The sequence below is a fragment of the Mixophyes fleayi genome, chromosome 1 (genome assembly GCF_038048845.1).
Source record: "Mixophyes fleayi isolate aMixFle1 chromosome 1, aMixFle1.hap1, whole genome shotgun sequence".
In the NCBI taxonomy this organism is placed as follows: Eukaryota; Metazoa; Chordata; class Amphibia; order Anura; family Limnodynastidae; genus Mixophyes; species Mixophyes fleayi.
In genome coordinates, this window is record NC_134402.1 from 125,139,472 (window position 1) to 125,153,353 (window position 13,882).

At 39.8% G+C, this 13,882-nt stretch overlaps 1 protein-coding gene across 1 annotated transcript in view; it reads left to right on the top strand.

Annotated features, from left to right (window-relative positions):
- The window catches only part of TRPC3 (transient receptor potential cation channel subfamily C member 3), a 167,339-nt gene that overhangs the window by 72,100 nt on the left and 81,357 nt on the right, over positions 1-13,882 (top strand). The window lies entirely within an intron of this gene.

Sequence of the window (13,882 nt, forward strand, 5' to 3'; positions counted from 1 at the left end):
ATCTCCACTCTGAGCCACACTTGCTCCTCTTGTTTCAGCTGTGCCCTTTTCCCCTTAGAATGTAAGCTCTCTAATGAGCAGGGTCCTCCATACCCTTTGCTTTCATGTTTCCATTCATTTTGTTTGTCTTGTCTGTTCTTGTTTTACGTATGTACTGTTTTATATATGTCCTTGTCTTCCCTACTGTACGACACTGCGGAGCACTGTGGCACCTTACAAACATGCGATAATAATAATAATAGATTAAAATGGTTTTTGGAGAATATGATTTTATGATGGTTTTTATAATACTCGGTATGGGGTGAAAATTACAGATTAAACAAACGTTAAATTGCACAGATGTCCCTTTTTTGTTTGAAAACTATAGTGTTACACAGAGGAGCAGTATTCAGAACCATTGGCCCCAAGCCCATGCCATGTTATTTACATTCTGAGACCTCATCAGGCTTTGTTTGACTTTGAGATTGCTGGACTGCACACATTTATTTATTTATATATATATATATATATATATAGGTAGATAGATACACACAGCCACAACATTAAAACCACCCGACAAGTGAGGTGAGTAACATTAAAAGTCTTGTTGCAATGGCACCTGTCTGGGTGTGGGATATATTAGACAGCAAGTGAACAGTGAGTTCTTAAAGTTCCAATGTTTATAAGTAGAAAAAATGGCCAAGCGTAAGGATCTGAGCGACTTTGAGAAGGGCCAAATTGTGATGGCTAGACGACCAGGTCAGAGCACTTCCAAAATGGCATGTCTTATGGGGTGTTCCCAGTATGCAGCAGTAAGTACCTACCAAAAGTGGTCCAAGGAAGGACAACAGGGGAACAGTCGACAGGATCATGGGCCCATTAATGGTGGTTGGGAGCAAAGACCCACAGAAGAGCTACTGTAGCAAAAATTGCTGAAAAAGTTAATGCTAGCTGTGATGGAAATGTGTCAGAACACACAGTGCACCACAGCTTTCTGCGTATGGGGCTGCATAGTCGCAGACTAATCAGAGTGCCCATGCTGAACCCTGTCCACTGCCGAAAGAACCTACAATGGGCATGTGAATGCCAAAACTGGACCATGGAGCTATGGAAGACTGTGGCAAGGTCAGAGGAATCACAATTTCTTTTACATCATGTGGACGACCAGGTGCATGTGTGTCTTCAGGATGCACTATGATAAGAAGGCAAGTCAGGGTAGGCAGTGTGATGCTCTGGGCAATGTTCTGCTGGGAAACTTTGGCATTGTTCTGGATGTTACTTTGACAAGTACACCCCTTAATGGCACCGGTATTCCCTGATGGCATTGGCCTCTTTCAAAAGGATAATTCGCCCTGTCACTCTGCAAAATTGTTCAGGAATGGTTTGAGGAACATGACAAAGAGTTCAAGGTGTTGACTTGGTATCCAAATTCCTGAACTCCTTCAGAGGTCTTGTAGAGTCCATGCCTTGATGGGCCAGAGCTGTTTTGGTTGCGTGAAGGGGACCTACACAATATTAGCCAGGTGGTTTTAAATTTGTGGCTGATTAGTGTGTATATATATATATATATATATATATATATATATATATATAAAATGCAGGCAGAATATATGTCGATAAATATAATACAGGCATATTTCAGTATATTGTGGAGTAGTTAAAATGCAGACACAGTGAGGACAGTATAGAAAATGCAGGTAATGTAGATTATAGACTGCAGGGTATAAATATATTATAGGTAAAATGCAGGCATATTACAGTATATAAAATTTAGGCAGAGTATATAAGTACAGTATATAAAATACAGTCAGAGTATATAAAATGCAAGTATATTATACTGCATGGTATAGATTATATATTAAATGCAGAGTTAGTGCAGGGAAGAGATACCAGGCAGTGGAACATTGCAGAGTGCCCAGGGAAGCATGTTGATACTGTCCTGAAGATTTCAGGTAAGAGTCAAAGAGAAAAGAGTGAAGCTGGGACTCTTGAACAAGGTTGATATAACCCTAGACCAAGCTTCCCAGCATGCACTTGTTTAGGTGGGGTGGTGATCCCCCCACAGCTGCACATATCAGGAGTGAATCAGTCCTGGTTTGTGCCTACGTGGCTTTACTACTTGGTATAAGCTGGCCACCCAACAGCTGATACCTTCATCTGTGCATGCACTGTACCACGCATGCACATCTCGACGACATTTTCACGCACTGCCCTGCTGACCCATGGACGATGGGAGTCCTGGCCTTTGTCTCATCCTAGCCCCTCCCCTGCCTGGAATCTCCCCTTCTTTCCCTATTCTACTCCATATCCATCACATATTCTACAACATTCCATCAATGCTTTGCTACTGTTTCCCTGTCAGTGCCTGTCTGTCACACAAGCTCTTGAGATTCCTCTACCTATTGGGGCAGATTCAATTCTGCCACGAATAACGCAGCGTTAGCAGTATTACCGTTATTACGGTAAAACTGCGCATAAATTCCCTTAATAATGTAACTTCAACGCTGGATTTTTACTCGCGGCTCCCTTAGCTGCGAGATGAAATCCAGGTAAATATTACTGTATTAACGGTAATACTGTTAACGCTGCACTATTCGCGGCATATTTGAATCGACCCCATTGAATTCTAAATCACCATTCTTACTAATGGATACATTCTCTTCACCATGTAATTTGCTTATTGGCTTCTACAACTGTTATCATTTTGGTTTCTGCCATCTGTTGTTACAATGTTTTTGACAACATAAATTAAGTTCTTAAATAAACAATGGTTACAGAGCCTATTTTCTCTTAAAATGTGCAATATCCTCTGGTGTGGAGCCTGGATTTATAAAAGATCAAACAGCTAGCTTCAGTGAGTGAGGAGCAAGAACAGGATTTTCACAGGGGATTCCACTCAAGCATTTCAACATATACAAAGTATATAGTGTTGCATTATTTTGGGATGGGAAGGAAATATGTGGTTGACTTTAATATAAACTCTTATATGGCATTTACTTACCTGATAAGAAGTAAAACATTTATATCTGTGTCTAATATATATATGATATATTTGGGATATTTTGTATAAGAGGGCCCTTATATTGCAATTTTCCATTAATAAACATCCACATACTCTCCTTTGCAGTGTATGGCTGCCAGTATAAATATAGCAGATGAATAGTGAAGAGACTGACAGATTGCATCTGGCTGTCGGCAAGGGATGGTCAAAATGAACAGGTTAATGATGTACATGACTGGAAGAGACAACACCAGATGTGTTGAGTATAGAAAAAGCAAGAAAGCAGGAACAGAGGGTGAAGGAATTGGCTGAGAATCAAAACTGTGTTTGATTGACACAGAGATCTAGCTAGGATCACATTGTACAGTATGTACAGGAGAAATGTGAATTCATGATACATAACACTGCACAGCTTGGTTCTCCTGCAGGTTGATTCACAGTAAAAAATACATATCATTAAAACATCTGATTACATCTGCTGAGAGCTCAAGACTGGCATTTCAATAGGTTAGCATAAATCTAGATAATTTTAGTTACAAAATGTCACCTGCACTGATATACATAGCAATCACATTGAATAATTTAACATTTTTACACTTGTTTCCACATATGTTACCAGAGCATAACAGGTTGTAGTTCCTTTTGGCAAACCAATATGGCATATTCATTTTAAGGGTGAACCAAACTGTTCATTTAGGGTGCTGAATGCATAAAACAATTTGTAAATGTTCTCCTAATCTGATTAGGCCTTAGAATAGAACACAGATCACCCAAGTTGCTGCAAAATGTAAAAGTTTATTATAATGCCAACTTCATGTGTATCTTAATTTAGAAAACCATGATGAATGGGTCATGCCTGTTAATATTGCGGGCACTTGGGAATGTGGGATAGTCTCCTGAAATAAGGAAAGTCCTGCCTAAATCAGGACATTTGGAAGGTATGAAACCACCAAACTATGTTGTTTTAGATTGATGAATACAGTTTCTAGTAGAGTGTACCTCTAGTAGAAAATCTTTGGACGCACAATTTATCAATTACAGGTTGATAGGACAGCTGAGCAATGCTCTGCTCCCCTGCGATACTATATTTAATAATAAAGCATTTTTTCCATTGCTGACCCCAGCTCTCACCATTCTAATAACAAAAAAAATTGTTTGTCCTAAAATTCTTTTAAATATGTTTATTAATGTACCAAATGTTAACCAACATCAAAGCAAGGTATAATAATCTTTAATCATTTGCGTTTCATATTAGAGTATATTAAAATATAAATATCTGTGAAAATGTCTTGATTCACACCTATCGTTTGATGACAAATAGACACCCTGACATCTTACTCTGTAGAATCAAAGGTGGCCTTACGGACAGCACAGAGGCTTAGTGGTTAGCACTTCTGCCTTACAGCCCCATTGCACTGGGGTCATGAGGTCAATTCCCAACCATGGCCTTATCTGTGTGGAGTTTGTATGTTCTCCCCGTGTTTGCGTGGGTTTCCTCCAGCAGCTCCGGTTTCCTCCCACACTCCAAAAACATACTAGTAGGTTAATTGGCTGCTATCAAAATTGACCCTAGGCTGTGTTTCTGTCTGTCTGTGTGTGTATTAGGGAATTTAGACTGTAAGCTCCAATGGGGCAGGGACTGATGTGAGTGAGTTCTCTGTACAGCGCCGCGGAATTAGTGGCGCTATATAAATAATTGATGATGATGTCTTCCTCCCAAAAAGCACATCACATAACAGATTTGAATGCCATTTATAGATTGGGAATATAGTTTATGGTACTGCATCTCAGGCTCATCTTGGCAAATTACATACACTCTATAACACAATCTGCCATTTTGTTTTGTAGTGTAACTACAGAAATATGCTATCAGACTTTGGTTGAATGTCCATTGAGTTCATGCTAAATTTCAAAGACAAGTTGCCCCACTATCTGATTTCTCACTTCTGCAGCACACAGCACTTATTACTTTAGGGGGTAAATGTATCAAAGTGCGAGTTTGCCAGCGTGTTTAAATCGCGGCAAATCGCGGCAAATCGCGAGTTTTGAAAAAAAAAACTGAAATGTATCAAGCTGCAATTTTGACACTGATGTTCAAAATCGCTGGTCATCTCTGGCGATTTTGGGCGATGTAAACACTCCCGAGTTTAGCTTACTCTCCTGTGTTTGGCAAACTCTCCTGTGTTGTAACAGTGAGTTGTAAACACATCACTGTTACACTGCCCTGTCATACAGCTGCCGGAGCTCTGGCAGCTGTCAAAAATGTAAAGAACAGATAAAAGTGAAAACAAAAAAAAAAGCGCGGGGTCCACCCTCTATTCCAGCTTAACCCTAGTGCTGCCTGACTAGTGCTGGTCCCGTGAAAATCGGGGAAAAATTTTGCGTGGGGTCCCCCCAATTTTCACTTTACCAGCACTAGGCAAACCAGCCAGGGTTGGCGGCACTATAGCAGGGGGACACACGGCAGGGGTCCCCCTGCCATAATGACTAACCAACCCTAGACTGTTCAGCGCTGGGCTGGATTCCCTAGGGAGTGGGGTCCGCCGAAAAAAACGAACGCCCCCCCCCCCCTAGAAAGAATCAGCCCAGTGCTGATAGCCCTAGGGCTCTTCCTACTACCACTGGGCTGTGGGTAGTAAGGCAATACGGCGATAAAGAATGAAAAAAATAAATGGACGCCATTTTGTTTTGTGGAACTACAAGTCCCAGCCAGCCAGGTTGCCAAAAACAGTGTGGCCATGCTGCTGCTTGTATAACTACAAGCACCAGCATACCCACGGCAACCAGGGCATGTTGGCACTTGGAGAACCACAAGTGTCAACATGCCCTGATATCCCTGGCTTGCTGGGACCTGTAGTTCCACCAAAAAAAATGTTAAATAAATAAACAACAGCACCCTAGTAAACACCACATACATTTATTAAAAATAAAAAACCCACAATAAATACACTAATCACCCTCATTTAAACCACATCTATTTATTAAAAATAAAAAACACCCCAAATACTCACCAAAGATGTCTTCTTTCTTCTTCCAAAGGTCCGTGCTTGCCCCAGTCCCTTAATAATTATACTTCCAAAAGTTTTGGCTTGCCCCAGTCCCAGCAAAATTATACTTCCAAAATGGCTTGAATAATATCTTCATCACTTCGCCCAGAAGGAGCCCCTTGTTGATTGAATTCTTCTTTGCTTCGGCCAGGGGGGCCCCATATTTGTAAGATCCCTACACTGTAATCTTGATTGAAGAAAAATAAAAAAACTCTGGAGCCGCCGCTAGCACCACCTACTAGTTAGGAGGTCCGGTACTCAATGAACTTACGTTCATTGCGTAAGCTATAACTACTGTATTATGTGATTTTCCCACGCTAGTGGGGGAATCACCTAATACAGTAAATAGAGCTTACACAAGTAACGTAGCTCATTGCGCATGCGCAACGCTACTTGCGTAAGCTATATTACTGTAAATATGTAAATACAAATGCCAGGGCAGTGTAAATGCCAGGGCAGTGTAACAGTGATGTGTTTATACAACACGCTGCTAGCGTGTTTTGAAGCATACTCTCCTGAGTTTGCTTACATGCAGCTTCATACATTTGAGACTTGTATAGCTGCAGTGGCAAACAGTCGGGAGTTTGATCTCTGGCGATTTTGCAAATAGCGATTTTGACAGAGGCACAACTCTGGCGATTTTGCATGAAATCTCAGCTTCATACATCTGCGAGTTTCAACTCTCCCGAGAAAATCGCTGGAGTTGCAAAATCGCACTTTGATACATTTACCCCTAGATCTACTTCCAGAAGCCTGCTATTGGTTCTACAAGAGGGTTTTAAATCTGTTTCCAGCATATTATATTTTAAAACATCTGCAATTTCATATTCAAACTGTATGATACGATGTTTCAGAACATACAAGATGGAGCTCTTGATGTATTTATTCCTGGCAAACAGATTATAAGTAAAATGAATGTATGAATATAATTGCCTCAGAAATGCAGGCCTCATCACATGCTTTCTTCTCCAGACCATCCTGCCACACGTGACACATGGAAACCATTGCAACAAAATCTACACTATCAGAATGAGAAAAATGACTAACTGACCTTAATGCTATGTATCCACTGCATTAAAATTATACCATTAAAATTAGGTTTTAATGCAAGTTATGTACATGTAAACAGATGTGATAATAAAAATCATTGTGCCAAATGATACCTTACATATTTGCATTTTTATATTCATTCAACTTGTTGTGTTGTACTGCAGCTGATTATTTAGAATGTTTAAAGTGCGTCAAATGTCAGCGCCCGGCACTCATTGTGGGGCCACTGCAGGGAAAAAAAAAAAGAGACTGAATACGTGACAGCTGCCAAGAAACATAGTGCTTACATAAAATCTCTAATCCTAATAAAAACAATACTGATAGTCATTATTATTATAAATTATTAAATAATACATCCAGAATAGTCATTGTGCTTCCCAAACACATGTATTTTCTATAACTCTCTAGACACTATAAATAATTTACATTCTAAAGAATTTGAAAGTGAATTGAAAGTTTGTATCGATCACACTACATAAAATATGCATAAAAAACAGCAGGCGTTCAAACTGGGAGTAAGGGGCGTATTTACATAGGTACAGATTTCAGGTACTGAAAGGCAGAGTCGTTGTCCTTTATTTAAAACCAGGTTTATTTAGTTGTAGATTTAGGAAACATGTAGGAGTGGATTTCTACTGCACATGTCCAATCTTGAGTTGGCCATCATTTTCTACACCAGATTCTTCCCTCCTCCATCACTCATAGATCATTACAGAACTGAACAATAGATGTCCACACGAATAGTAAGCTCAGGAACCGATGCATTGAGTAAGTGGTAGGCGTCCCAAGAGAAATATTGGGCAGGGAGGATAAGCTTTTCCAGGTAACCCAACAGCCCACATTTTTTAAAAATCTTCAAAAATTGTGAAAATATATATATATTTATATATATATATATATATATGGGCCAGTCCACTTAAAGCTGTAAGAACAGAAGGAGGCTCTCTGCCAACTGTGCCAATTCTGGTGGTACAGTCCTGATTTGGGGAGACTGTCCCGTGCAGTCAGATCTTTGTCCCAAAAGCAGAGCTGAATTAAGGCTTTGGGGGGCCCGGGGCACTTAAGACACAGGGGCCCCTATGGAGAGCATGCTGTTATAATATATATACATAATATGAAAACTTTACTATTCAGTCGTTCAGCAAAAATGATTAAAATCAGAGCTTGTGAGCAACTGCCACCCTCAGGTTCAGTTAGGTGGCATTATTATTATTATCGTAATTTGTAAGGTGGCACAGTGCTCAACAGCACCATACAGTAGGGGAAACAGTATATATATAAACAGGGACATAAAATGTAAACCAAATTAATGCAGATAAGAGAACAAAGGGTATGGAGGACTCTACTCATTAGAGAGCTTACATTCTAATTGGAAGATGGAACAGCTGAAACAAGAGAGAGTGCGGCTCATAGTGGGACAGTTATGGTGATGCATTAGTGTGAATAGTGTCATTGGGGATAAGGTAAGCTCTAAAAAAAGAGTTAGGATTTCAGAGATTGTCTAAAAATTAGTGGGAAAGCCTGATTGAGCATGGTAGGGTATTCCATAAGTGGAGAGCAGCACAGGAGAAGCTTTGTGAGAGGAGTGAAAGGTGGTATTGGACATGGTTGTGCACAGAGGAAAAGTAGGTGCTGGGGAAATGGTAGAAGAAGGTGTGGCGATAGATGTAAAAATAATGGCAAAGAGAGACATACACAATGCAACCGGAGGCCAACAACTTCATAATAATCAATCTCATTAACAAGTTTATTCTAAAGCTTATAAAATAAAATAAAATAAAATAAAATAAACAGTTTGCATGCCTGCTGTGTCCCCTCTTAATCTGTCTTTGCCCAACTGTAGCTGCAGTTGAGAGGTATGTCCTGCTTCATGCTGCTTCACTCGTAAAAAGGGGGAGCAACGTGTGTGACTTGTGGTATGCTTTAGCCTGCCTACTGTCAATTTGACCCCACTTACTGATAATTTGGCCCCACCTAAAACATGAGGCCTCTCTCAGAAAATATTCCAGGGTCACTTTAAATTCCCAATCCACCATTGAGTACTAGTTTATAGAACTGGGGGATTTCACAGCACAACGTGGAAACTGGAAAATCTTTCAAGCATTCCCAATTTGGAACCTTTTTTAAGAAAGGACAACCAATGTTTAAGTTCTGATGTTTTTTATACAGTAAGACACAAGGTGCAAACTATTCACAGAATAAAGGCGGACATCAGCATAAACTGTATCATAATCAGAGCCGTCTTAACACATAGGCATGTTGGGCAGTTGCCTGGGGACCCATGAGCATAGGGGCCCCATAGGCTTGCCAACTTTTCAGTATATTATTCCGGGAGATTTATTCAGAACCTTCAAACACTCTTTATTAAAACGTTTAGGTGGACTAATCACCTCAGTATCAGCTGTAATCTGTTCATGCGATCTTTGATGGAGGTTCCAATACATTAAAGCATAATTTTTGCGATAATTTACATTTTTATTGCTGCGGGTGGTGTGTAGGTTGGGCCCCAGTGCACTGCTTTGCCTGGGAGCCTATAATGCTGTTAAGACAGCCCTGATCCTAATAATGTTAAAGTATTTTTATCCGCTATGGGAAGACTTTATTTGGTCTATACTATGCATTATGGGGAACTTCCCAAATTTTGGCAGACAGATGTAAGCAAGAAGTTAGTCACTCACGCTACCATGATACAAGCTATTTGTTTACAATAACAGTTTATTTCATGGGATAGTCAGTATAAGTATAAAGCTGACATATGTAGGACCATGACTGTTTCCTATTTCCTGATATGTGACAATTCAAATATGTGCCATTGACATCCATTACATAACCATAGAGGTGCTTTATTTATTAACCCCCTGTTTTTAAAGACATGAGTAGCCCATGGGGCAATTGTTCCCCGAACCCCATTGCTAACCTGCTTTGTGCTATGGTGCCCAGGATCTGTGGAACCTGGAGAGATGCAGCTTATTTCTGTATATTACTGCAAAACAGCATTATGGTACAGTAATATTTATCATTAATGTGACACACAATACCATGAACAGTAGTTAATCCTTAATGAAGATAAATATTTTGGACGAGAATATAATCAAATATACATTAACATTTTTATGCAAACGCAAGCTGAGGTTGAGGTTAAATATAACTACACTAATTCAATAAACAAATGGCGATACATACTAAACATTATGAATCTACTCTACAAATAATCATTATAAACTAATAATTTTATGACTGACCATTATAACTGCAAAATCAGTAAAGGACAACCAAACATAAAAATAAACATTTTCATATTTAACATGGTGTTTAAATAAAATGTTAAAAAAGTTTTAAGTCTATTCAAATTTACATTCTGATAGGGTTTGTACTTTGCCATCATCATGCACATCATAAACCACACGGCCTGCAGTCAATTACTTATAGGTCTAATTATTAGAGGGCGAAAGGCGCTATGCATCAAGTTGGCGCCGGCGATAGCAGTGCATTCGTGGCAGTAGCACCCATTGTTCTTAAGATTCGCTGGGTCTCACCAACGTACTTTTCCCCATGGGAAGCCTATTTAAAAAGGATGCGCAGGTACAATTATCACCGAAAATCCTTCTACTTTTATCACAATTTCAGGATGGCGATAACAAAAGAAAGTTTCTGTTTTTGTTGCTTTTAACTAAAAAACAAGAGTTTTCAATTTTTCTGACTCACAGATGTCATGCATGCCCTCTTGCAGCTCCTACTACACTAATTATCTTTCTGGCTTTTCTGTTTTAGCGATGCATTGATATAATAATTTAGGGCTCATTTACAAATATGTGCTGGGGAAAATGTATAAAGTGCATGAAAACTAATGCTTGCTTTAGACATGTTTTACTGGTGCATTTTTATCACTTTTACATGTGTTGTACTTTTACCAGTACAACATATTGCACTGGTAGCCTGCGTTATTGCATAAGGAGTAAGTTGTGCTACTTTTAACTGTGACCTCATGATTTTAGATTGCTATTGGGGAGCCATTCTTAACAGGAACTGATCCTGTGGTGGCCTTGAACCCTGGATTCTGTGTGACTGGTCCATTGCGTTACTTGTCTGCCACTGAGATAGTTATTCTTTGAACTGCAGTTCTTAAAAGAGATTATTTCCATGGATTTCTAATTAACAAATCGCTTTACCTATTCCTTTGAGACCTTGGCTTCTTACTGATCCTTTCAACACTGACAGCTGGACTCCTTATCTGATACCAGATCCATTACAGTCCTACTGTTGAAACATATTGGAAAAACTCTATAAATGCACTGCACCTCAGTAAATATTATCACGTGGATAAGATTTATGTGAAAAGTATAGGATATAAATACAATGGCATGTGAACACCCGGGCAGGGGCAAACGCCGGATTTGCAGAGGGGCGTTTCCACACCATGCCGCCTGTGGGCGTAACCGGCATGCATGGGGGCGTAGCCATAATTTTAGAAATTGCTTGGCTACTTTCCAACTCTCCCTATCCCCATAATATACATGGGCAATGCTGTGTGCACTACTGTTAGGTGCATGCAGCTCTCTCTTTTCGAGCAGAGCCGTGTGAAGCGGGGGCAGGATCCAGCCACCTCAATTATACAGTGCCCCAGGCTTGGAGGGGGGTTTCCAGGCTCTAGGAAATCCCCCCTCGGTTTGCCTATGCCAGGATAGAGCCCTCCCAGACTTCTGGGAGAGCAGGCATCCTCCTGCATCCCACTAGTGAAGTGGGCAGGGGCTTGATGACAGGAAATCACATCTTTATGGCACGACTCCTGCTGCACAATGCCATGAATCACGACATTGCCTAGCTGGGGATGGAGCCATGCTGATGTGACTCACGTTACCACACCCCTCCCATTTGGATCTCCCCTCTAGGAGACCCTGCACAGTAGATCAAAGAAGTAGGCAAGTATGGTGTGAATTAAGTGCACCGCTTCCTGTAAATTGTATATCATAAAAGCTCTAAACTGTGAATCCACGTGACTAATACAGGGTATGTACATTCCATTTGGTATTAAGCAAACCACCAAGTGGAGTAAAGCATATATGTGAAATGTAAAAAAGGCCAAAAAAGTGATTATTTTAGCTCTGAATTGTCAAAGACAGGAATCCGATTATGCTAAAATATATATATATATATTACATTGGGTTATTTGAAGCTAGCCAAGGGTAATGCATTTTAGACTGGTTTAGGTTTCATATATTGATAGTTCATTACGTCTAAACTATTTAGCAGAGAAGAACTCGATTATTTAATTTCTCATATTAAACCACTAGAATGCTGGGAAACCACACAGCCGTTTTCCCAAACATTTTACAGGAAATGATTACAGTAGTTAGAAGAGGAAATCATGCCTGTAAAGCTGAATAATCAGTTTGAAGTAGCGCAGTTTTCATGGCTTACTAAGGGCAAACGTGCAATGAGGGTAAAGTAATGGAAGTGAGGAGTGAACACAATCAGTTATTTCTATCAGACTTCATATGAAATGATATTGGAATGCTAATGTCTATTTTTAAAATAATATTCCCGTCTAGTTTTGTGGAGCAGTAGCTATTCGCACCTCTTTTAATTTCAAGATCCTTACTTGGCAAGTTATTTATTTCATCGAAATATTCATAAATTTCCTCATTTAAAAGGCATACGTTGCATTGGGGGAAATGGGACCTATGCTCACCCACCCGCCCAACTGCAGGGTTTGGACTGTTATAGCTGGATTTTAAAAGCAGTATAAAGCCAAAATTCATAAGCCAAAGATCAAAAGAACTTCTTTATTCAGGCATGCAAGCCTTGCTGCAGCATTCTAAAAAGAATCTGAACAACAATTAATGCAGTCTCATATACCTTTCTTCTGGGCAGATTTTTTTTATACACCCTGTCCGGAGTATCCCCATTCAGTGTTTGACCTTACACGCGTCCGCAGTACATCTAGGGGTATATTTACTAAACTGCAGGTTTGAAAAAGTGGAGATGTTGCCTATAGCAACTATTAAAATTCTAGCTGTCATTTTGTAGAATGCACAAAATAAATGCTAGAATCTGATTGGTTGCTATAGGCAACATCTCCACTTTCACAAACCCACAGTTTAGTAACTATACCCCCTGGTGTCATCTGGTTTCCTTTTGACTTGGTACAACAAGGTACAGGAATGTAACTTATCACCCTCTTTGTTAGTTACCAGCTTGAACAGACTATTCCTGTGCAGACTATTAACTTTTATTAATTTTTTCAGCATAAGCATAGGTACACATAAATTATTTGAATTTGTCCAAGTTCCATAAAATTCATAACAGGACTTTTCAGGCCTTTCAGTGGAACCCTTAATATGCAGCTTTGGGGGCTGGACGTAAACAGAACCCCGCACACACACAACCCCATTGCAGATCTACAATTTGCAAGAGACTGTATGTACTATAGAGTGTATCTAATAGACGTAAAGATTTACTATAGGGGTTAGATTTGATATATAATGCCTCTCCCCAAAAACGGTCCATAAATGTAGACAAATGCAATATTACTCTAGACCAGTGTTTCCTAACCCTGGTGCTCAGGACCCCAAACAGTGCATGTTTTCCATATCTCCTTGCTTTAGCACAGGTGTATTCATTACTGACAGACATGTTGTAACAGGTCCACAGGTGGTATAATTATTTCCCTTGTCACCTGGAAAACCTGCACTGTTAGGGGTCCTGAGGACTGGGTTTGGGAAACACTGCTCTAGACTTCTATAATAGTCAAGTATTTCTGGCTCTTGTTTAGAAATTCAGTGCCATATTTCTAGCATTTTCAGCA